Genomic DNA, 26,495 nt, shown 5'->3' with positions numbered 1-26,495 from the left:
TCGGTTTTGAACTTCGGCATCGGCGCAACGTCCTGTGATTCTGGGAAAATCAATTAAGCTCCCCGTGCCCATGCACAGCACCTTAAGACCCTCACGGGTGATAAGCTGACATTTCATTACTCCTACAATACATTTAATGGTAGAGTACTGGCACATCTCAGGAGCAAATAGGTACTCCATGTAGGGAGTAACTGCACTTTTCTGTTTCCATTTAAAGCACTGACTATGATTTTCACACGCACACAATGTTAGTTCTCATGATTTAGGCCACAGCCCTAATTGTATTCCCCACACCACTTTATGAGGTTTGCCATGCTCCTTTCAAAGACCACCCACCACACAGTTTTTAGGATTGAGCCTGTGAGTGCATGCTCTAGCATATGGATCTTGCTTGCGAGACTCTGCTGTGTTCAGTACAGGGCTTGGAGACCACCTATTGCTCACCATTTGTTGGTTTGCGTGGCACTCTTCTTTACTGCACGTTTGGCATCACTTCTGTTTCTCTGTGTGGAGCAGAGATCAACCACTAATTGATGCAACTTAATTAGTGCCCGCCTGCTGCTCCCGAAGTGACTGAGGGACTATTTGTTGTTTTTAACTTTGAGTGTCCCACAAAGAGAAGGCTTGTGACTGGCAAAAACGTGCCCAGCAGGCACAAAATTGCAAAGTTTTATTTTTTAAAGCTAACTTTATTTTATTTTGCCAGGTCGTCTTTTCTGTGTTTCTTCTCATATTTGTTTTTGTTTTTGCTCGTGGGCGATGTTGTCAAAAGATGACAATTAACTTGTTCCACATCTGCGAGACCTATTGCATTGCAAATGCTTGTTTTGGGATGGTTGATGCATTTTTTTTTTTTAATTAGGCATCTTTATCTCACTTCTCAGTTGTATTTCTATTCAAACTAGAACCGTATCAGAGCTGACAACTTTGGAACTGGGGAACCAGGTTGGAGTCTGGGGTCACCCAACATCCTGTGTTTCTGGGCAAGTCACTTAACCTCCCCATTCCTGCAAAAATGAATGTGTCCTTATGTACTAAAAGTGGTGCTCCTGTAAAGCGCTCTAATATCTTCGGGTCGAGTGCTCGCTATATAAAATTGCAAGCAAAAAAACACGCATGCCAGATGTTCTGAAATGGCGTGGGCGGGAGGGGTGGCTTCTATTAGTTGAGGCATTTGCGTTTGACTTATAGCTATGTTTCGTGGCCCCGACGAGCAACTCACCTGTTCTCGATTTTTCTTTGCATCCTTACACCTGATGTGTAGTCTTGTTTATCCAGGCATAAAATAGGGACTATAATTACCAGAAAGCATAGTGAAAAAACCCTTATTGAGAAAATCCAGAATATCCTTTTCAAAACACCGAAACCATGCGCAATATATATGCTGCTTGATAAAAAACGGATATTTCACTTGAATTCTCACTTGTAATGAACTGTATCACGCTGATTATTTGGAAGATCACAGTAGAACAAATGCCATTGTTTGCCTGAAAATTGACGTTTGTAATGTAGGTTTACTGGGGGCACGATTGGGAATAATGTATGACGTCGCACGCTCTTGGGAACAATCGCAATAACAAAGGTATTATTTAAAAACTTGTATAAAATTAAGGAAGACTTTCCGGGTTTACTGGCACCTCCACTGAGTGGAATGTCCTGTCTTTAGGCCACGCCCCTCGCCGGCTTCATGCGTTTGAGTCCTGCCCCTGGGAGGGGTTTGCTGTAGCCCTTCAGGGGGTGTCCTGTTTCTATCAGGCCTGCCTCTGGGGCGGGGTTCTGCAGTCTGAGCGCTCGCACTGGACCGTTGTGGTCCACAGGCCCTGCCCCTGGCAGTGTTTTGATGCCTAGGAGGAAAGAGCCAGTCTTATTACCACACATCCTGCCCTCCCTGTACAGACAGCGCCAGCCGCAGCCCTACAATCAGTGCCCGGATATCCTGTGGAGATCAGCCGGCAGGCCGCAGCCGACCGCAGGTAAACAGATAACGCAAGGCAGCCGGGCAGGGGGCTAGAGCTGTAACAGATGGTATCTATCGATCAGAGTAAAGATCAGCGCACTCCACCCGGGGCTAGGAGTGCAACTCGCGGGCGCGTCATTGCGGCAAGACTGGAACACCCCCCTCCCAGAGCAGGGGTATCATACCTGATCAAGCAGGGCTTCTTGGCCATGGGTGGTGGACCTGACTCGACCCTCCCCGACTAGCTTCGTGACTGCTGGAAAAGGTATGGCCGTGACAGTCATACCGCCGCCGGCGCAGTGCATGACCCCTACCTGCCCCTCACCCAGAAGGCAGACGTACTCTTCTTGAACCTGAGGCTGTCCCTCGCCCGCTGAACTATCTTCCGGGTGCGGACGCTGCCCTGTCAACGTGACAAAGATTCCACAGCTACTTTAGACAAAATCACCCACAACATTACTAACAAAGGGTGAGGCGCCTGTCAGGTTGGTCTTGTTTTGCAGGGTGACTCAAGGCTACGGGTATTATTGTTTTGGTAGGAGAGAGGGAGGTTCACATTGGGTCCGAGCGGGGTAGGCAAGAAAGAGGCGCACCAGTTCGAACCATAGCACTATTGCAGGGTCTCTACATTGTTAAGTCTGCGTTGGTGGCAGGATGCCCAAACCTTGTAATGGAGAGTCGTAGAAGATTACGCTGGGTTGGGTGAATCTGTGTGGTGAAATGGCCTTCGTTGTCAGTACAAGGTAGGGTCTAAAGAAGACTTTAATAGCATGACTGACAAGGCAGGGGTAACCGCTCTTCCCCCTTTCTCTTAATATGTGCCCCTGTAGGTGAAGTTTTTAGGATGCCCCCTGGTGGTGTCATAGTGACCCTGCTTACAGTATGAGAACGGTGCTCCTTTGTTGTAGGGAGTTGTAAATAACTAATTGGACTTTTATTGCCACATAAATTTAAAATGAAAAGTAAAAAAGTAAAGTAGTTGACATAAGCAAGCCAATTCAAAGCGCCATGGCCTCCATGAGCATGAGCGCAAACGAGAGACACAAAGGGAAAAAGACTTTCCCTCGCAGTCAAACATATTGGCAAACGTGTAGTGATCTATGTAACAGGGTCGATGGCCACGGCGGTGACAAAACTTCCCCAAGGAGGGACAAACATAAAGCATTTACCAATGATAACAAAGGATTTTTGAAAGACAAGCTCATAAACGAGTGATAGTGAGGGGTGTGTGGTAGGCGTGGTTAAATGCTAACAGATAGATTACAACACGCCAGAGCGGTTTCTCGCACTCGACCTAAAAACTGAAGCAAAACCACACCCACCGACCACTACCAGACAATTACGTGATAAGCATTTTTATGGTCTGGCTTGACAGCACAGCTGTCACTATACAATTATGTGAGATTCACCAGGAGAGAGGGGCTGTGGCACCGCCCACATGTTGGAATCCAGGAGTACTTGTTTTGATTGGGAAGAAGTGGTGTGCTTCCACAAAAAAAGTGATTGCAATCCACAGCGTTGTGATCATTTTATTTATTTATCCAGTTGCCTGAGTTTGAACTTTCAGGGGGAGCCACATGCCATTGTGAAGCTAATAAAGTGTCCCAGATAACAAGATAATTGTTGGTCTTTTCTCTGGCAACAGTATTGATGAGAGGAGGGCAACCATTAACATGCATGGATTTTTAAGTCTGTCACCTGACCTTTCATCCTACACCAATATTATTCTACAGTGCATTGGTGCCACACAAATACATTTCCATTCCTATTCTATCTACTTGTAATGCTCCACATTAACATAAAACATTCCTGTAAAGACAGACATATTGGCATTGTCCTGTGTTTGTTTATGATTGGCATGGGTTTTTGTTATTCATTCATTTAAATTAATGTGGATTTATTTTAGATAATACACATAATCTCCGTAAACCAGGCAGCACACTACTGCATTTTTTATTCACGTGGTTGTTGCTTGCATAGCTTAAAAAGTCAGTATTAAAGAATGAGTTCTTTTTTTTAGCTTGTTCAGCTAAGCTATTTTTAAACTTTAGGCACCTATAAACAGATTAGTGCTGATTTTAATTGTTAATGATATATAGCAAAGTGCTGAGTAATACTTGATTTTTCGATTAAGCTGAATTTTAAATTCAAAGTTTATGAAGTCAGAATGGGAACTCTTGAGGTTTTATTCCAACATCTATGTGTGATGTGCCGAATAACAAAAAACAAGCAAAGCAAGCAATAATAATATTACATGCACTCTCCCTGAAGTTGTAGACAGGTTCTCAGCACAGTCTTGAAACTCCTAAAAGTGCTTCCGACTCGACTATTACTATAGAAAACTATTTAGGAACATCCTGACCAGGCAACACAGAGTGCAGAGGGAGAGACATATACACGCTTGAAAAGACATGCACTCTAATGGAGTGCTTCACACAAAAGAACAAAGTAAAACTTGAAATAGAAGCAGACAACCCAGCCTGTCCGAGAGATTGTAAAGAGGCAGTGCTCCATCGGATGAACAAACTTAAGATTGATAAGTTGTGACACAAATAAAAAGAAGGCAAATGAAAGTGACAAGGAAAGCCAACTAATGGTAAGCAATGGTCGGACTCTAAGCCTTTCCTTCTTCATTGTAAGCCATAAAATGCCTAGCAACACTCAGGAGTGTGCTATTTAGTAGGTTTGACCTAAAAAGTACTCATTTCGTACATTAGTTTTCGCTTACCCAGAATCTAGTGCCTACAACTCTACTCGTTCGCCAAAATCTTTTGTCTCTTACTGTGTGGTTACCTTCCTAAAGAACATTTTGTTTTTAATCTGCAGGACACTATAGCCATGGCCACAAAATAACTTAGTTTTTTTAATGGCTAGAGGAGTAAAGAAAAAATTCCCTGATTTAAAGGGGCCAACTGGTCAATGAGTGCTCAATATGTCTCAAAGCTCTTGCAGACATTATTAAACAAAGGACTATTCTAGAATGCTTATCGTTGGTGATTATTAGTGATGCCTGACTAATGAAAGACTACTACTGTTTTCACTCACTAGGTGGTCCCTTTCAACAATCCCCTTGCTGTTAAGTTTCCAGGAAGCAACAATGTTGATTCTAATTAAAAGACAGACAAATCAGAATTATGAATTTAGGGTAAGGAACTGTTCATTGTTGCTGAAATGAAGGGCCAATCCAGAGGGAGAGCCATTTGCAGAACCTTCTCCATTGTGATGGGGAGATGGGTCACCCTCCAGGCTGCCCTGTGGTGGTACTCTGTCTTTAGCATATTGCATACAACTTGAACACAATTAATTGAAGATACAAAATAACCGGACACAGAGACAAATTTGACTGAATAACACTGGCAAAAGGAGAAAAAAACGGTTGTTGCCGCTGCTGGCAACACAACTAAACAAGCATTTGCAATGCACTAGGGTCTCACATTTGTCGGAGATACAACTGTTCACAGTTGTAAACTCCCAACCGGATTTTCCCTGCATTAAAAGAAAAAAAACAGCACGATCGCGCTGTACAGTTCACACAAAGTGCAATTATGATCGTAACCGGCAAAAGTGCAATTAAAGAAGCGCTCAACTTCTGCCCAGCGAGATCGCGCTCCGAAAACAGAGAAAAAGTAGTCCACAACCCCAGCGAGCCTCGCATGTTTTCCGTACTTGGTCGCTGCGCTTGAGGAGGGCTAACCACGGAAAAAGGCATGACATATGCGTGCCTTCCACTAATCAAAAGAAGCGGATTCTAACAGGCAAGCCAACTTGCCAATGAAAGACACTGACGTGACATCGATGGGGCTCCGAGCCCTTTTCTAATACCTAAAGCGTCTCGCTAGCGATACGCATGCGCGAGCGCATGCGACGCACGCTCGACCCTAAAAAGTCATAATTGCCTGTCTCAGTTTGATGACATATGCAAGTGCACCATGCGTGTGCATGCATCCGTCATGTTTAGTGGCCATTGTGGCTTCTTTTTAAATCACTGTTCTAAGATGGCGGGCGTTCAATTTGGAACAATACATTAAAATAATTACGATATGTGCAAAAGCTTATTGTTTAGAAAAGAGCGGCCGAGTAACAAATGTCATCCCTCCTAAAAAGAACCAAAAAATTGACATTTAGAAAACTAGAAGGATGGGGGGCAACTAAATGCGCCCAACTAAAGTGGAGATCAGGGAGTGGTGGGGGAGCAATGTAAGAGTTGGGCGTGGAGTTGAAAAATAAAATTACAAAAAGGGTGAGCTTGATGGTGAGAGACATAGAAAGCAACAGCTAAGGGTTACTCATGGCATGTTACCTTTGAACCTTTAACTTTCCTGCAAACTCCTTCCACGTGCACAGTATTAAATTGCAGCCACTTAACCTCTTCTTCCTTCTCAGCTCACTCTAAAGGCGAGGGCGGGTGACTTTCAGGGGACCTGCTGCACATGTCACCAAAAGCCAAGAGACTGTGGCGAAGCATAGTTCCCATTTATTATATATTGTAACTTTTTGACCCTACTGCCCGCAATTAAAAAGGTAACTATATGTCATTATTTTTATTGTTTGCAGAAATTAGTTGTTTAATAATTTAAGATGCTAGGAGTTTTGTGATCCAGTTTCAGTACTGAAACAATGAAAACAGGCATATTCATGCACAGTTGACTTAGTCAGCCTGTTACCGGACAAGGCAAGTCACAGAAACCTCTTTTATTATGTGTTGGCTCACCATGACTCTGTTGAAGCACTGATAGTGGAACCGGATTTAGCCCCACTTTTAACATTCAAACTCATGCGAATAAAGCATGTCGATTATGAGATACTTGGGTATGTGTTTTCAATAATCTACAGCTTTCTGGTGGTCCTGTGAATTGTCTTCATGACGCACACATCGTACTCTTGGTGTACAGGATGTTTTAATGTGGTACAGTTAAATGGCTATGTGCTCCTTTCGATGACCATAAGCATCAGTAGATTTCTTCACTGACACACAGAAAAGGAGACTATCACCTAGAAACATTTGCTCCAGGGTTTTAATATGTGAGAAACTATGATAGGTGAGTATGACCTGTTCAAACTCCCTTACCCACTGTATTATGCAGGCAAGTGTCAGTGCAGCCAGCACAGTGATGCATTACTGTAACATCAGCAGTCCCATCTGATATGCTGGCTGGCAGGCATGTCTCTCATGTATGTGTGATCGCCCGCTCATTCAGCTTCAAGGCTTTGCACAGCGGTATTATAATGGGAAAATCACTGTCCGTGGCGCCATGTGGCCTTTAGCGCCCATTCCATAGTTACTGAAACACTCTTACATAACGACTTGGAGAGACTGAATAAATGTATATAATACCCATACTACAGGTTTTGATTAGTTGCAAACATGGCTGATTCCAGTCTTATGGTTAAAATGGAGAAGGAGTAGTCATTAATGTAAAAGCCCCCTAATGGGCCTGGTGGCCGCAAAGACGATTGGAAGGTTTAGTCCCTGGTAGCCCTATCGACTTGACTGAGAGTTTTCCACCTTTCCTGCAGTGAGCTTCTCAATGGAAAAACTGGGGTGAACTGTTAGGTTTTCATTACACCTGTAGCTTAATGCCATCCTTTATTAATTTACATAATGCTCACAATGTTCACACCTGGGTCAAGGTTTTCATTACACCTGTAGCTTAATGCCATCCCTTATTAATTTACATAACGCTCACAATGTTCACACCTGGGTCATAATCCGTACTTGCTATGCTGGTGAAGTCAGACCTAGTAGAAACTGTTTCCATAGCCTAATTTAGAGTTCACAAATGGCCCATTGGTTATGTGACATACAAAAGGGCAAATTGGATAATTTCTGTTGCATGAGCTGTGGAATTGGTGATATTTGAAGATACCGTCCCTGCGGTGGATGCAAGTTCTTGCAGTAGGGTTTGCTGAAATGCCTTCCTGCCTTGGATCCCACATTCTGTGACACTGAAAGGTTCTTTTCACCTTGTGTCAGACCCTGTTCGGGGGCCACAGGGCATGCAAAGAAATCGGACCATAACATTGGCGAGTGGGGCAGTTTGCCTCTGAAGTTCTGGGGTCCATCTTTTTTGTGGTTGTCCAAATTGAGCCAAGTACACATTTTCTAACTTAAGTCGAGAGAGAGCAGATAGAAGAGAATATGTACCTCTACGTGTGTTAATATTTTCTTAAATGAAATGGTCACGTCACAGACAACACCTTAGTTTGTAGCTGATTTTCTAGACGATGGAGCATTGACAGGTTCTAGTGGTCACCAGAGAGGACACCAAATAAGGGGGAGACCAAATAGCTCGGTTTTATCGCCATTGAGTTTAAGTGAGTGATGTTTCATTCAGAAGCTAATTTCAGCATGCAAGCATGAAAATCTTAAGAGGAGGCAATGGATCTGTCTGCAGATTTGAAATTGTAGCCATAGTTATAATTTTTCGTATACAAATCCAAGTGCATGGCCATCATGGTGGTATCCAAAGAATTCAGCCTTGTCCTAATGAATTGGTTTTCACCAATTGTGTGGGTGTGGTCTCTGGTCAGACCCTGTGCCAAAATGCATGGTGACTCAACTGCAGGCTACAGGACAGATGCAGAACATCTGGTAAAGAAACCCATACCCATCGGCAGCCTGCGTGTATAATGTAATAGATAACATCTTGGGGAGATTGTAACTCACAATTGCACAGTGCTCTAGAAAAATCACGACGTGCACCTGATTCCACATAAAATACCATAATTAGTGCAGTTACCTTCACCTTGTATCTAAATCCAGAAGTATGACTAAACCTATCTTACCTCTGCCTTGTTGAAGAGTCCAGTTAAAAACGCGTGTTCTAAATGGCTAGAGAGTCTCTAGGGAGAGCAGACTAAACGTAAAACCAGCAGTATTGAACCAGCAACACAGTTAAAACAAGCCTGTGACCAGGTTAATTGTTATCAGGCCAGGGAGTAGCAGATATGTAAATGCTTCAGTAAATATAAACACAAATGTGTGTTTTAGAAAAGCGGTGCCTTTCTCCTCACACTTGGAATATATTTCTTTCCCTGCTTCCATATCATCCTAAATTTAATGACCTTGTAAGGCTTAGGAAAACGGCGATAAGGAGTGATTATAAATGTCTCTTCACCTTATTATGGTGCTCTGGGCCTGTAAAGTCATGAGACAGTGAGTCATATCCACATGAGGACGTTCAATATTGTTCCATGACCTGACTCGGCGCTTTCATTGTCTTGCTCACGTGAGGTAGAAGCATGCGACTTGTTCCAGGAGTAGAAGGGCATGTTGCTCAATTTGTTTGTGGTTCACTGGGTTTCTTCTTGTTTAATAATTAGTATTTGAAAGAGAAAACAGACAATCGCGTGAATCATTTGTTTCATACATTTTCTATTGAAAAGCCGACAGTATCTTACTTTATTAAACCGCATTTTGACATTGGATAAGCAAACAATGCCCTATATTTGATTCTGATATTTGTGTAACTAACATTTATCCGTCTGCCCCTGTTGGAGGCAGCACATTCTGGTTGGCTGAAACGAGGTCCTAGCCATGCAGAACCTACCACTCCTGTCAGAGGTGGATGGTTACACTCACTGTATAACCTGGGCTCACCCTTGGGTAGCGTGACACAGAGCAGTCAGGGTTATCACAGGAGCAGTGTGTAAAGCACTGACACAGCACTTCCACACAACAAATACAGTGAGCATCACAATAGAGATTTCACACCAGGTGTATGCAAATAAAGTTTGTATTCAACACACACACTAGTTAATACAACGTGAACATCATGTAAATCTGGGCCTTTAGAAATATTACTAGCAGCTAGGTCCAATTGTGTTAAAACAACATTAGCATTCTGTACACATGAGGAAAAATAATACTTTCCCTCCCAGCACCCTCATGCGGTGCCAACTATTGTCAGGACGGGACCCACGCTACCGATTACCCCCAATTCAATATCACACAGTTTTAGGGTGCACCCCGGTTCACAACAATAGCAGCAATGTGTACATATAGAGAATTGCAGCACTCTTATATAGGTCCACAGCCTATGCTGCACAGGTTAAATAAACCCAGTGTCAACCGTGGTAGTCTTCTGACAAAGAAACTACGTGTACGGCAACACAGCCGTGCATTGTAGTCAATCACCAACAATCACTCCCATTCACTCACTCACTCACTCTGCACTGCTACGCGGTGCCACGGATATTAGGCAGGCTAGTATAACATATACACTCGCTCCCAGCACCCTAATGATGTCCACTAATATCCAACAGGTTAGCGGTCACTGCACTCACAGCCCCCCCCAGGTCAAACCTTCCTCCACCCTCCAACCAGTTCCTGCTATCCCCCTCCACGAGCTGGAGATGAGAGCACCCTTTTCACAGATTCTAGGCTGCTTGTGGTCAGAGGTACACTTATTCAGGATCCTGGGGTAAAGGTGGGGGGAAGAAAGACATATCAGCTGACCAGGCAACAGTTGACAAATGGAGGTTTGGCCATCACTCTGGAAGTTCACTCAAGAGTCCTCGCACTGTGCCTTCTAGCGAGGGCCCCGGTCTGTCAAGTACGGGGTGTGGGTTGCTTTGTGATAGATGCCGTTCACGGTGGCACCAGCCAAACCAGAAACTCCAATACACAAAAGTTCCCAATTCCACACCTCACTGGTTGGGGGCACAACATCTGGGGCGAGATGACTTGAGTCGACCCAGACAGTCCCGGTTGCACACAAAGGGTTACCAAATCCGCACCTTCCTGGAAGGAGGCACAGTATCTGGTGCACAATGACTTGAGTCACACCAGACATTTCCAATTGCACACAAAGAGTCATCAGTGCCGTACCTCCCTGGAATGAGGTACAAAGTCTGATACGCAATGACTGGAGTCTCACCAGGCAAATCCGGACACACACAAAGAGTTCCAATCCTGTACCTCCCTGGAATGAGGCACAACGTCTATTATCAATGCCATACCTCCACAGAATGAGGCACAACACATGATGCGCAATGACTGGAGTCGCACCAGACAAATCCAGACACACACAAAGAATTCCAATCCTGTACCTCCCTGAAATGAGACAAAGCGTCTGATGCGCAATGACTTGAGCTGCACCAGACCAATCTGTCAGACACACATAGACACAGGTTGGCGGTCCCGCACGAGGTAAAAGTGACACTGCTCTGGTTACACCCTCACCTCCAAGGGTTGCAATCAGTGAATTGCACAACGCACACAATGAGCATGCTTTTCGGTGTCGCACAAGAGAATTGCGCATGCTCAACAATATTTGGCCACGCCGGGTCCAACGACTGGTGAATCCGCTCACTGTCAACAAGACGCTTATGCATGTCGTGGTGCCACAATGAAGGGCCACACTCCTTGAATGCGGGCAGTACTTTGAAGGTTCTGCACCAGGCAAATCTGATCATCAGGAACAATTCTTAGTTCCACGCTCACACAGCTGATGCCAGGTGACGTCCAGCAGACGATGTAGGCACCTAAGAGGGCATCGCTCTCCAGGTGACACAGATAGAAGATGTAGGCCCCTCGTGGGAGGTCTTTGATGTACCTGAGATCTCCACCAGAGAACAGGGGGCAAGTCAACAAGCCCTTGGAGAGCACACTTCAGGGTGCCATACTGGAGCAACCAGTTTGGCCAGGCTAGCCACAATGCAGGAAGGGTGTGCGGTACCTTCTTAGGGCAGTAATTACTCCTTGTTCAAAACAGAATCTTCTGTTAGTGCGCACCACGCGGACCAGGGTCTTTGTCCCATGTTCTGCAGTGTATCCCTACTTTGCTGCAGTATGGCACCAGTAGTTATACTGTAGTGTGCATTTGAAGTTGGGGGAGGTTCAGAGGGTTTCCGTTTGATTAACAGATGTCTCCCCTAAATTTCAGTCCTGTCTGACATAGGGTTGTGGAATGCAGATCTTAATCTTTAGCAGAGCCATAATGTGGCTCTGAGAGGCCAAGTGTCAGAACCTCTTCTTCCAATCTATCCAGCCAGGCCCACAAATGGCAGAGAACTTTTTTCTAGTTGTGTGCCCAAGTTTTATAGCTGTCACTGGGGAATGCACATATGTGCTCCTCCATCCCCCAGTTGGGACTGGAGTTGAATTAAAAGTCACAAAAAGTGTTTTAGGGCAGAGAAATGTCGACTTTCGAGAAGTAGCATTTGTCTACTGTTATTGACAAAACCACCTTTACTGTAGAAAGGGGTTTGTCAGGACAACTTTAATGATAGTAAATAATATGAGGCTGCTGTGCTTTAAACCACTGTTGCAGCTAGGAGTAATTGTAACATTCCCCCCACATTACAATAAAAAATAACTAATGGCAAAGCCAAGGTACCTGCACATCCAAAAGTAGCCACACGTATAGGGTCCTGTAGATACATATAAGTATAAATAGATATAGGTGTAAATCTGGGAACAAATGCTCTGCCACATAATGTGAGAAAAATCAGGCCAGTCCAACTGTCATTTGTTCATGATTGATTGAACTGCTGAATTATTATTCATACCAAAGTGTCACAATAGCTTCAAATAAACGGCAGCCGACTGTGTTTCGTCCTCTGGACTTTCTCAAGGCTGCGCTCTAATAATGTTATTGCACTGATGTGTTATCCACTGTATCAAGTAATGTTTACTACGTACCCACTAACTTTTACAGTGCAGGACTATCAAGTTTCATTTATGGACAACAGGCTTCCTTTGTTCATTTCTACATCGTCTATGCATTCTAATATCTACCTATTGTTTGTAATTAGTCGGAGAAAATGTCATACACTCTCGTTTTGTCTTCTTTGTTATTGCCACTGTTATACTAACAGCTCAGGACATTTTTCTACATCTTCTTTTTATGTCTGGCTTCACTTTGCTGAGGACACAAATGATGGACTTAGTCACCATCCACTAAAGACAGTCTTTAACAACTGATGTTCAGCTGTTATGCCCTGTACGCTTACAGTACTTACTTACACCTATTGGCAAGGTGTCTGGTTGCTGTTATCATTGTGTCTATTACCTTTGGTTACATTCAACTACTTATTATTGTAGTTTGTTTATTCTTGTTTCACTCTAAATGTCTATTTCTTTTTTTTTCTTTTCATTTATCCACATTTACATATATTAAATACATATGTACTATGTCCTTGACTTAACAGTAAGGCTGCTTTAATATGGTCGCATGCTGTTCCAGCACTCACATTGGAACTGTTGTCCTCTTTCTATTTTGCCTTTTGCGTAACCACAGTTATTGAAAGCACGCCTTACTTGCCATCTTCCTCATTACAGATGTACATGTCACTTTTGTGACCGTTTTAAGTTGGCTACGTCTTGTCCTAGTATTTACTCTGGACCATTAATCCTTTGTCTGTGTCTCCTATGGTTACACCGGGGCTCTAAAAGCATGCCACACTTGGCGTCCTCCTCAGTATAGAGGTACACGTTAGCTGAACACTGCTGTTTCATGGTTAAGAGCTCTAATAAGTATATTTCTATTAATATGTTTATATTTTTAATAAACATATATTTATTACTATATCATGCCAACTATGGTTAATTTTGCCTTTAGGCTTATCATGGATATCTATCATTGATCCATACTCCTGTGTCGTTGAGACGTAATAGAAGCATTCTAGACTATTTTTCTGCATGCTATAACTGAGTATTTATATTTTTTACAACTAGTACCTTTACTTTGTAGGGTGGTTTTGGCGCTGCACCAACTATTTTGGAAATTCTTTTCCTACATTGTTCATGTGTATTTACTTTGTTTATATAACTCGTCTGTCATTACCTATACTGACTACTTCGATTTCCTACAATTACATTTGTTTTAACAGGTGCTACATTGGCTACAGATTTCTCGTATTTCTGAGATTTTTTCTTTTCACTTTTTTTGGCCTTCTAATCATCTATTGTGGCACTTGCAATGATGATAGTTTTATTTCTTCAAGCCTCTATCTCTTGTAGTGGGACTTTGTGGTGTACTACTGCTTCTATCTCACAGAATTTGTTTGGCATGTCTTTACACTGGTGAACCTTCACTTTTAGTGCACTTCGGCTTGCCTCTCCAGGTTTTCTAGGGAACATCACAATTTTGACAAAGATGTTTTATCTTTGTTGTTTATTGATTATTGACAATGTAATTGTATAGTGTCTGTTTTACATATATCATTCGCAGCCTTGAGAAAGTCCAGAGGACGAAACACGTTTTGGCTACTTTTCTGTTAAAGATATTGTGAAACTTTAATCTGAATAATAAATTAGCACTTCAGTCACTCATGAACAATGGACTGTTGGGCTTGTCTTAATACTTATTCAGTGCGCTCTGGTTTATGCAAGTACTTCCCCCATGTTAACCTATGGGCAGAGCAGCTGTCCTATGCAGTGAAAACATACATGGGTATTCTTCACTCTCGGGGCACACAGGCCCTTGCACACATACAAGCCTGCATTGGCAGGCTGGACAAGTGGTTAAAAGCACCATAGTTTCAAGTGCGCAGAGAGGCCTGCTAAGACAGGCTGGATACATGTTTAAGGCACCACAGGTGCTAGTACGCACACCCAGGCTTGCTATGACAGGCTGGATACATATTTAAAAAAAAACCTAGGTGCTAGTGCACTTGCACAGGCCTGCTACAACAGGCTGGATACATATTTAAACACGCCATAGGGGCAGTGCGCACACAGGCCTGCTATGAAAGGCTCAGCGCGTTTGGCGTGTCAGTGGGCATGCATGCACACACTGGCCAGTGTCACTTCCCCATATATGTAGGAAGGCGCACCCACCTCTACACTGTATTGACAGTGGAGAAGGGCCCAGGGCCCTGAGGCCACCGGGTAGGGAATCAGCAATAACTTATGTGAAGAGCTGACCACCCTTAGGTAGATAATCCACATGGGGGTTCTTACCTACCAGCCATGGGACACCCATGTGTACCTATCCAGCCTTCCATCTATCACCCGCCCTGCCCTTCGGCAGATGCTCTAGGGGTCGCAGAGGGTCCCCTCAGGATTGGCTAAGAAGTTAGTAGTGCCAACCTAATCCCAAGCACAACCAGAGCCTAAGCTCAAATGCATTGCAGGCCCAATACAAGCTTCACAAGCTATTCTAGTGGATGCCACACTCAGTGCAACATCCCACTAGTAACCAGGGCTGTACCCACCCTGGATATGTGGTGTACCTTTTTACAGGGCACTCCGTGGTACAGCGCATGAACCAAGTACGTAAGCGCCCCCTCCTAGCATGTGTAGGCAGGGCACATGCACTTTCCCACTGCAGTACAGTGGGAAAATGCACAGAGGCCTAAGGCCACGCAAAGAGAGCCAACAAAAGACCAGGAGTAAAAAGCAAAACATTTCAGGGAAATTCAATAAAACGGGCCATCTCTAACAGCCCCTATTACATTTTTATTAACTTTTTTCATGTATATATATCAGAACCCTCAATCCACTTTCAGCATGTTATTAGAACATTTAGTCTAAGTATCCTTTAATAGCAGTTTGGTAGTAGTTCTAAAGCCGAACCTTTGGTGATTTTCGTTTCTTTGCTGAAATGTTATTTTATGTTACATTGGCTTCTTGTGAAGCGTTTACTACAGCCCTAGGGCTGCCTCAAAGCACTGAGAAAGAAAAGGAAGTATCAGGCCAGAAGGAATGAGGAAGGAGCTTTGTGGACGGAGTACACCCCGAAAATGCTTGTATCACATCTGGCGAGCAGTAATGCATAATGGATGGAATTTGGGATCATCACATACTCTTCTGGTCTGCTTTGCCAGACAGGAATATAGGAGAAGAAGAGGTGAAGTGAGGGTAAAGAGCAAGAGAGATGATTCTGGATGTGTGTGTTTTAAATGTGTAATATCCACCGGGTTTCGGTGCATTTGGTTGACCTAATGGCAAATTTATTTAGTTATTTATCTAAAGATTTACAGCTGCAGCTGTCTGCATTATCTGTAAAAAAAAAAAAAAAAAGAACATCTGGCTGTGTTTATTTATTCAGGATTTGAAGCAGGCGGATGTACCTCTTAGTTTAAAAAGCTTAGCATGTTTAATTTCACATTTGAAATGACTCCTAGCTTGCAGACCAAAGTGGCAGGGAAGGAGATGAGAGCACTGTTTTTTTGAACAATGAAACAGTGGAAGAAAAGGATTTCATTTCCGGCTGCAGTAAGCATTAATCATCGTTTAGAGGTCACAGAACAGCTTTGTCACTTAAGCTTAAAGCAAATCTGTGAGGGAGGCAACAGAAGAGTTTGGATTTCATAGGCAAAGAGGTGACAGAAGAAGTCAAATGATGAGATTGAGTTATCCAAAGAGTGGTGACCCCATGATGCTCAATTGTCAAGAGTATGTGGTAATCTTTAGCACCAAAGGACATGAGTTGAGCAGGCATATTTTTGAGTATAGTGTACAGTGAGTGTGGTGCAGGAGGCACCCCAAGAGACAGGCAGTGCAAAAGAGAGAGTCATGAAGTTAAAAAAGGGAGGGTATTGGTAGAGAGAAGAGGTTTCAGAGAGTGGATGGGGTGAGATGGAAGCATCAGGATGGTAGGAGACAGGGTCCAATGAAGGGTGAGAAAGACATGGTGAGATGTTGGTAAGAAAGTATGGAGGGTATTAAAGAAAAGGTGGTGAAAGAGTGTGCGTAGTTATGCTGAGAACTCGGACATTTTTTTAGTCTTCGAAATTCAGGATACTTTTTAAAGTAAGGGAAATAAGTACAGACTTCTTGCTGCTGTTTCGTGATATACTGCATTGCTTTTTCTTCTGTTGGAGCAGCTAATTTTGGAATATCCTGTCATCTGAAATTTGTGGCTTTTAAAAAAAAAGTTTGGCACCTCTGGCTTTGACTTCACAGCTCTTGGCGCATATAGAAAAAATTTTAATCTAGCACTCCATTTTGTTTTTGTGTGTGCTAAAGCAGTAGGCTGCTAATTGGATGCCATTGGGCACCCTGCTTTGAGCAATCTGCCACCTTTGCAGAAAATGTAGTTTGCTAAATGGGAGATTCAAGATGATACTTTATTTTAAAAGTTTGAACTATATCCCCTAGAAGATTGCATACATAAATAAAATCTTTAATTAAAAACACCAAATCTGTTAAATTAAACTTTGTCCCGCTTCCTAGCGTCCAGGCAAATCTTTATACATATTCAATGCAAAGGTCTCCAAACTGTGGGGCGGTCCCCTCTGGGGGGTCGTGAACGTGTTGTAGGGGAGCGCCAAGGCCTCTGCAATTACATGTATACGAAGGTAGCCTGGAAGCATGAAAATTGCCTTTCTATGCATCAGTTAAATCCATAAAAAAGGGTGAGGATGGTAGGTCTCAGTGGCATGGGACTGAGTCAGTCAATGTGAAAACGGGGTTAAAGACATGGGTAAAAAGAAGGACAAGTTTGGCATTTCATTGTGTTTTTCTCCGTTAGGTAACTGCATATAAAAACACGCACACACCTCAAATGAAAAATAAACGCAAGTTAAACTAATGAAAGGGAAATATACTCTTTTACCTTATGAAACCTCAGCTGGCAAATGTGATCACTGCAGAGGTTTTCATGTGTGACCATAGTAACAGAGTTAAATCCTGATTGGTACAGTGAGGAATAGTGACTTGTTTATAGTGCTACGAGGTTTCAGTCTGTGACAGAAAGCACTGTGAATGTAATTATTTTAAAATTATATTACACTGTATAAAGCTGGGTGCTGTAAAATGCTGTTTTGGAAAAATAAGTGCTTTAAAAATATAGTTTGTAGTGATAAGCATTCATGCAATATCTAGCGTAAATATGTTTATACGTGTCCATTAAATGGGTCCACTCTTTTTAATGGACACATATATTACCTCTCAAAAAGAATAAATATAGTCACCATGAAGCTGTGTCTCCATTAATTAAAACCTACACTGGCTCTTAAGCACCTTTTATATTTTGTGATTAACAAAATACATTTATTTCAGGTAGCTGGCACCTTGGTGAGAAGCCATGTTTCTTCTTTAGATCTCTACTATCAGCCTCACAGCACAGGAGCCCTTCCCTTCCCCCCCCCCCGTCTCTCCGGCGCCCCTTCCTCTCCACCGGCGAGGGGGCACTGGTCCCCAGCGATTGCAGTAATATTATGAAATAGAACATGGGGTGCTTGTCTTACTAGCATTACGGCCCAGGTCACCACTGCTGTGCACGGAACAGGTCCCACCCAGGCAGCAGAGGGGGGGGGGGAATAAATGTTAAACAAAGCAACAGAAAGCCTGCTTTGGGCATTTGGCCTAGAAGTAATGGCCCTGCTGAGTAGGCAGAGCAGACAGCCTTCTTTGCAGAGCTGTAGGTATCATTGATGCTGCATTAGAGGCCCAGGGCATACTTGCTGTGCCAGTGTTTCTTTTAGCTTTGGACCAATGGCTCAAGGGAGGGCAAAAATGAAGCAGCGGAGACACCATAATTTTGGCATCAAAGAGATGAGAGGGATGATGAGAGATGGGAGGGAGAGGAACTGTGTGAGATGGTAGCCCATGCTGTTAACAGAGGTCAGTTGACAGCAAGGCAGTAGCTATCATCAGTGAAACAGGTGCAGTGAAACCGTTGCCGAGGGGCCCACTACAACACAATTATGAATGTTTACAAAACCAGGTAGGCATGGGGGCTTATTTTCCTAGCTAGCATCAGGGCAGATTGTGCCTTAGACGCAAAAAAGCAGGCAGCATGCAGTGCTCATTTTTTTTTGTTCCCAGGAAAAGACGAGGCTTGTTTCGAGATTGAAGTAATGGTCAGATATAGTGGGTAAGGAGTGAAAGAAGAGGAGATAGCCTGCTTCTCAGGGCTAAAGCCATCATTAGTGCAGCAGGTAGAGTTGCACTGGGGCCAACAGCACCACAATTATGAGGAGTAGCATTTTTGTCAACTCTGTTCTTGTTTGACGCTATTGATTTCTTATAAGTCCCACTTTTAGTGTGAATGATAAGCTACAGAAAAGCACCTCTACAATGATCTCACGATCTCCACCCCCTGCAATCGTTCCGTCCCTCCCACCCCCCAAATCCTTGCCATATAGTGTTGGAAGGGGCCCAACTTCAAAACATTTTGCTTAGGGGGGTTCAGAGCAAAAAAGTCTGAAAACCTCTTGTAGGAAGTTGACTCTGTATATACTATTTCAAAGTAAGAAATGGTGTGCACAGAGTCCAAGAGTTCCCCTTAGAGGTAAGATAGTGGCAGAATTAGGTAATTCCAGTGCTCTAATTTGTGGTAGTGTTGTTGAGCAGTAGGCTTATCAGAAGGTAGTGTTAGCATTTGTTGTACACACACAGGCAATAAATGAGGAACACACACTCAAAAGACTTACTCCAGGCCAATATGTTTTTATATTAAATATCTTTTCATAGTTTATTTTAAGTACCACAGGTTCAAGATTTACATTAAACACTTTAAATGTAAGGTACTTCACTTAGATACTTTAGGAACTTTGAATAAAAGTGATATCATATACAGTCTTTGTCAAAACGGCAATAAGCTATTTTCAAAGTGGACACAGTGCAAAAATCAACAGTTCCTGGGGGAGGTAAGTAAAGGTTAGGTTAGGAGGTAAGTAAAACACTTACAAGTCTCAGTTCTGGGGCATAGGCAGCCCACCGTTGGAGGTTCAAGTCAACCCCAAAGTTACCACACCAGCAGCTCGGGCCGGTCAGGTGCAGAGGTCAAAGAGGTGCTCAAAACACATAGGCGCCTATGGAGAACAGGGGTGCTCCGGTTTCAGTCTGCCAGCAGGTAAGTACCTGCGTCCTCGGGAGGCAGACCAGGGGGGTGTTGTAGAGCACTGGGGGGACACAAGTAGGCACACAAAACATACCCTCAGCAGCACTGGGGCGGACGGGTGCAGTGTGCAAAGCAGGCGTCTGGTTTTAGATAGGAAACAATGGAGGGACCCGGGGGTCACTCTAGCGGTGCAGGCAGGCACGGGGGCTTCACGGGACAGCCACCACCTGGGCTAGGCAGAGGGTCGCCTGGGGGTTACTCCTGCATTGAAGTTCGGTTCCTTCAGGTCCTGGGGGCTGCGGGTGCAGTGTTGGTTCCAGGCGTCGGGTCCCTTGTTACAGGCAGTCGCGGTCAGGGGGAGCCCCTGGATTCTCTCTGCAGGCATTGATGTGGAGTCTCAGGGGGGTCGTCTCTGGTTACTCACGGGATCGGAGTCGCCGGGGAGTCCTCCCTGAGGTGTTGGTTCTCTGAATCTCGAGCCAGGGGTGTCGGGTGCAGAGTGTGAAGTCTCACGCTTTCGGCGGGAAACGTGCAGTCTTTGAAAGTTGCTTCTTTGTTGCAAAGAAGTAGCTGGTTTTGAGCAGGGCCGCTGCTCACTGGAGTTTTTTGGTCCTTTAGTCCAGGGCAGTCCTCTGAGGCTTCAGAGGTCGCTGGTCCCTGTCGGATGCGTCACTGGTTGCAGGTTTTCGAAGTTGGAGACAGGCCTGTAGGGCTGGGGCCAAAGCAGTTGTTGTCTTCCTCCTTCTCAGCAGGCTTGTAGGTCAGCAGTCCTTCTTGTTTCTTCAGGTTGCAGGAATCTGCTTTCCTGGGATCTGGGGTGCCTCTAAATACTGAATTTAGGGGTGTGTTTAGGTCTGGGAGGGCAGTAGCCAATGCTACTGTCCTTGAGGGTGGCTACACCCTCCTTGTGCCTCCTCCCTGTGGGGAGAGGGGCACATCCCTAATCATATTGGGGGAATCCTCCAAACTCAAGATGGAGGATTTCTCAAGGCAGGGGTCACCTCAGCTCAGGACACCTTAGGGGCTGTCCTGATTGGTGGGTGACTCCTCCTTGATTTTCCATTATTTCCTCCAGCCTTGCCACCGAAAGTGGGGCAGTGGCCGGAGGGGCAGGCATCTCCACTAGCTGGGATGCCCCAGGGCGCTGTAACAAAAGGGTGAGCCTTTGAGGCTTACCGCCAGGTATTACAGTTCCTGCAGGGGGAGGTGAGAAGCACCTCCACCCAGTACAGGCTTTGTTCCTGGCCACAGAGTGACAAAGGCACTCTCCCCATGTGGCCAGCAACATGTCTGCTGTGTGGCAGGCTGGCAGAAACTGGTCAGCCTACACTTGAAGTCGAATTGGTATTCAGGGGGCATCTCTAAGATGCCCTCTGGATGCATGTTACAATAAATTGCACACTGGCATCAGTGTGCATTTATTGTGCTGAGAAGTTTGATAGCAAACTTCCCAGTTTTCAGTGTAGCCATTATGGAACTGTGGAGTTCGTGTTTGACAAACCCCCAGACCATATACTCTTATGGCTACCCTGCACTTACAATGTCTAAGGTTTTGCTTAGACACTGTAGGGGCATAGTGGTCATGCACATCTGCCCTCACTTGTGGTATAGTGAACCCTGCCTTAGGGCTGTAAGGCCTGCTAGAGGGGTGACTTACCTATGCCACAGGTAGTGTGAGGTTGGCATGGCACTCTGAGGGGAGTTCCATGTCAATGTAGCCATTTTCTCCCCACCAGCACACCCAAGCTGTGAGGCAGTGTGCATGTGCTGAGTGGGGGGTCCCCAGGGTGGCATAAGACATGATGCAGCCCTTAGAGACCTTCCCTGGCATCAGGGCCCTTGGTACCAGGGGTACCAGTTATGGGGGACTTACCTGAGTGCCAGGGTGTGCCAATTGTGGAGACAAAGCTACAGTTTAGGGAAAGAGCGCTGGTGCTGGGGCCTGGTTAGCAGGGTCTCTGCACACTTTCAAATCATAACTTAGCATCAGCAAAGGCAAAAAGTTAGGGGGTAACCATGCCAAGGAGGCATTTCCTTACACCTCTGTTCTATATGGAGGTGAGAATCTAATGCTAATCTTTTATAATACTGTGATAGAGATCATGATTTGAGAAATCTCAGTGCTACGCACTCTTTCTTTTGGATACACAGTAGCCACCATTAACACGCTTCTAAAAACAACTCCTCAAACCAGTCTTTTGAAATCATGGTGGGAGGTGCTAGTAATTCCTCTGAAAGGAATGTAAGGCACAGCAAAAATATTAGCAGTGAAGACAGTTCTTCTCTGAGATGTCTTGTTAACTTACGGCCCTTGTTGATGGCCATGCACTCAGTTCCTCTATATTGTCTGTTACTGAACAGAACCCCTGATAATTCATTCTACAAACGTCTTACTATACATATGATTAAAAGAATATTTGACCAAATGATTAAGCCTCGTCATAACTTACATCTTTAATACTTTAATTTGGTGGTTGTCTTTGAGCCTTGTCCCCATGATTTTTCACAAATGTTGGAAGTTGGTGGTTCCATGCTTTTGGTCAATTGAGAATAATAAATTTATATCAATGCAGGTGTTTCTTAAACCAGCACCCAAGTAGGTAGGAGGAGGACCAGGAAACCTCTAAAGTGCACATCCGTTAATATTACAAACTTAATACGCTTACCTATTTTGTGCCATACTGAGCCAAAGCTTGTGTTCAGCATGAACTAGTAGCTGAGTTCACAATGAACAAGCCCTTTAGAAATGTTCTTTTTTTCCACGATTGAATAGGTGAAGCTAAATTTCTGCTGCTACACACTGTAGAGACAATCTATCCTGCATTTAATGTTTCCGAAGGTCGACAGTTCATACAATACACTGCTTTCCAGACACGCACCATAAATCGGAGCTGCATGGGACATCGCTATAGCGCAAATCTTAGATCATTGCCTTCATAGCCCATTATGGCCATAGCATCCGAAGCTCCTTGTTATGCGGGTAACTTGCAGCCAATCGTGTTTTTACTGACACCTATTTGTCCACACTTCGAATGAGAAAAATATAATCCAAAGGCAGTACTCATTTCCAACATTTTCCCGTAAAGCCAACATTAGCTGATCATACGTCTCTCCCGAACACTTGAAGCTGCACCTGTAGTTCCGCTTTCCCGCTGTCACGGCTGGTTTGTAATTGCTTGTAAACTGCTAGCAGCGCTCAGAGTAAGGACATTCAGTTGCCCTCAGAGAGTGATGGGTGCATAGGGTTGTCAAGGCAGGTCCTTTCACTGGCTGTGTTGCCGATTAGAGTCGGCTCGAAAGGCGACGAGGATCAACCATGGTACATCGGGTTTTGGAAATCACTTCTTCACCCAGCAGGAAGAGCCGCACTAGAGAAATATTTACCCATCCTGCTTTTCAGTCGCCATTTTCAAGTAAGGAGATGACCTTTGAAATTTGCAGGAACTAATGGCCTTGATTTGTACAGTTTGTATTCTTCATTTTCAGAGGCTTATAATTCCATGAATTCCAGCTATGATTGATGCACTTTATTGCATATATTTTCGACCAGACTCCTTGTCATCTTAGTGATAACTTATTTCCCAAGCCTCTGCGGGACTGAAGATTTCTTTCAGAAAAAGAGGAGCTGCTGAGCTTTGCTGGAGATGTAGGACTTGACCTGTTGCACAAGACCTGTGCACCTGTTGACTTGAAAGCATTGCATTCTAACTTTAGTACCACCACCCTCTCTACTGGATAGGATACAAGAATTCACAAGTTTAGCTTGAACAGTCTTTGTGAGACAGTTCCTGCTGCTCTATGTGTTGTACCTGAACTCAGAATGTATCGGACTTTGGTACCAACTGCCCTGATGGCTGAACTAGAACTTGCAGGACTGTGTCACTGTCCAACAAAAATCTAAGTCTGGAAATACATAAAAAATCACGAGTGCAACTAAGATAGCCTTGTTAAGACCAGTGTCGTCCCCTTGTGAGACTTTTTCCAACACCCGCCAATGAACCACTCATGAGAAATCCCTGCATCACTTCTGCCTTGCTTAGACGTAACTTTAGTCAGCTCATTTCCATAAAATGTAGTCTTCAATTAACTCATATAAAGGACACTGCACGCCATCTCTGCGAATTATTTGCCTCAGTGGTCTTATTTGCCTGAGTGGTCTTATTTGCCTCAGTGGTCTTATTTAAAAATTAAGCTGCTGATCTGACAGCATGGGCCCCTCACATGGCAGATAGCTGAAAGCAAATTAAGCTTGCCTAATCACATGGTCATGCTTCTTAAAAGCTATTTATTTAATCCACCAAAATCTGTCTCCCACTTGTTTTTTAGGTCTTTCCTACTATAGAGCTTTTAGCAATTTTAGCTGAAAAGCCTCTTGTGGACAATACCAAAAACATACTTAAAGTGGGCTTATAGCCCATCCATTGCTTATCCGTGGTTATATTTATTATCACTATTGTTTGTTTCTTATTTGATGGTTTGTCTTCCTATACCCTCACCTGGAGCATAGCCTCTTTACCATACTTTTAAATAGCTGACTTCTATACTTCTGCTGCTCGCACTTAGGGAATCACTTTTTTCTTTTTCATTAAGCACTCCAAGAGAGTGCATGTGTTGTCTTTCTCTCTCTTCTGCTGCTTCCTCTTCACCTGTCCCCCGCCTCTCAGATTAAAAATTAGTGTTTTAATTTGTATCTATTTTATTCTATTGGATGGTTTAGCAACTGCTGATTTGCTGCCAGGCTGCTCTGCAGTCCTTAGAGCTCTTTCGTGCCCCACCATTGCCCTCTCATCCCCACCCACTCCCTAATGCATTGCCCACCCGCTTTCCCAGCCTATCTTCCACCCTTGGGGTGTATTACATAGTTTTTCATGTTACTTTTAGAAAGGTTTGGCAGCTCCCATTTGCTGCTGGGTGTCTATGCCTTGCAAATAGCGCCTTTGGCTAAAAAGGCTTTATTTATCAAAATGGCATCCAACATCTTGGATAGGTAAAGTAAAAAGTAAATGGCATCCCGTTTGCTTGCATGCACATATCTCACATCACGTGTGTTGCAGCAGAATGACAGCAGGAACCACATCATCATGCCTCATTTCTATTTTTTTCCTATTTATTTTTCTTTACCATGGCACAAAGCATCGGCAAAGCCAATAGGTAAACAAGACGAGACCTACTGACTTTGCCAATGCCCATTTTTCAGTATTCTCATTAGGGGCGAGCATAAAGTGCTCCGTTCATTCTGTAATCTCTCTTTGGGCTTGAAACCACGCTCATGCCACGTCAGTCACTTACATTGGTTTGTGGGCTTGCCTTTTAAAATCCGCGTGCTTTCATTTGTGAAAGGCATGCATACGTCATACTTTTCCAGTATTTAGCCCACCTACACAGCACCGGTAAAGTACCAAAAACATACGAAGCTCGATGTTTTCAGCCTGGAGTCAAAAAATGTACACCATTCATAAGAAATGGGAGACTCTGTCCAAAAAAAAACATTGAAAGAATAAAGGGCAAGTATTTCAACTACATTAAAAAGGTGGAAGATTGGGGTTGATGACGTGTGAGAATGGCAGGCGCATGCAGTGGTTTATTTGGAGGAGGAGGCTGCAGATTTGATGAAAATGGATCAGGAGGTGTGTGAGTGCAGTGAAAGACTTTAAGCAGTTCCTTTTTCACTAGTTAACTGCAAAGCTGAATGTAGGTGTTATTTCTATATGCATCTATGTTTGCATCACGTGTCTTACATCAGCAGCATTTCCGGTTCCACTTCCCTCTTCTGAAAACACCTATTTGAAATTTTTGCCGTCTAAAAGCGTAGTTTACTTGTAAAACTCAAAGTGAAAGTTAAGTGGAACAAAGGCACATAGTGATATAATGGAGACTCGTTTCTGTCCCATGAGAAGTATTTCCAGCCTCCAGCCTTGACTCCAAAAATGACAATAACACCGAAAAACAAACATTGGCACAACCAGTAGGTCACGTCTTGTTGACCTTTTGACTTTGACGATGCCTTCTGTCGGTTGCTGCTGACATTCTGCTGTTGCACGCATGTGTAGTGAGATATGTGGACGCATGCAAACATCTGCATCAATGAAAGCAATCGTTCTAGATCCCCAAGTGGTATGCTGCATAATGAATAGGTTTTTGGGAACTAATACGACATCAGAGTTACGTCGTCAGGAATATATATATATATACACATGTGGTATGAGCTTAGCCCTTGCTGACATGCGTGTGTGACCTGCAGGTCATAAATTGAATCACAGCAGTGAAGTCGATAAAGTGAGGCCATTAAACTGAGTTATACTTATTACACACATCGCCTGTGAACGTCAACCCTCAGTTTCAAGAGCAATATACAAATACACCCGTTATTTTCATTATTAAAACAAAATTTTCGGTTCATTTTTAAAAAGACAAATGGCAACGTTTTGCACTTACGTATGGGGTGTGCTCATGCATCCTGTGCTTTGCAACTCATATGCAAACATGTATTCAACAGCTATGAAAGCAGCTTCCAGACCTACCCATAGGTATTGCTGATACCCACAGTTTGATAGTGGCAGGCAGCCTACCCCTTACCTGGTGTGATGCTGTTTGAAACTGTTTAAATTGTGATTTACTACCTAACTGGGCACTGATTCCTATTACACTGTACATCTCTGAGAATATGCAGGGCAGCATACTTAGAAACAATGAATACTGTAGTGTGTGCTCGCTTTGCCTGCTAGGTATAAAATGTTTTTCTGTTCTGATAACATTACCAGTACACCTTTCAGACACTATGGGCCTCATTACGAGTTTGC

The 26,495-nt window shown here is 43.9% G+C and overlaps 1 protein-coding gene across 1 annotated transcript in view; it reads left to right on the top strand.

The window, feature by feature from the left end:
• Positions 1-1,813: 1,813 nt before the first annotated feature.
• LGMN (legumain) overlaps positions 1,814-26,495 on the top strand; it is a 95,070-nt gene continuing 70,388 nt past the window's right edge. The window contains exon 1 of the mRNA XM_069208210.1: positions 1,814-1,973. The gene's annotated coding sequence lies outside the window, so the exon portion shown is untranslated. The remainder of the gene's footprint in view (positions 1,974-26,495) is intronic.

This window comes from Pleurodeles waltl, chromosome 9, assembly GCF_031143425.1.
Source record: "Pleurodeles waltl isolate 20211129_DDA chromosome 9, aPleWal1.hap1.20221129, whole genome shotgun sequence".
NCBI classification, from domain to species: Eukaryota; Metazoa; Chordata; class Amphibia; order Caudata; family Salamandridae; genus Pleurodeles; species Pleurodeles waltl.
The sequence above is the reverse complement of the archived record's forward strand: the minus strand, read 5'-3'. Positions and strand labels throughout refer to the sequence as shown.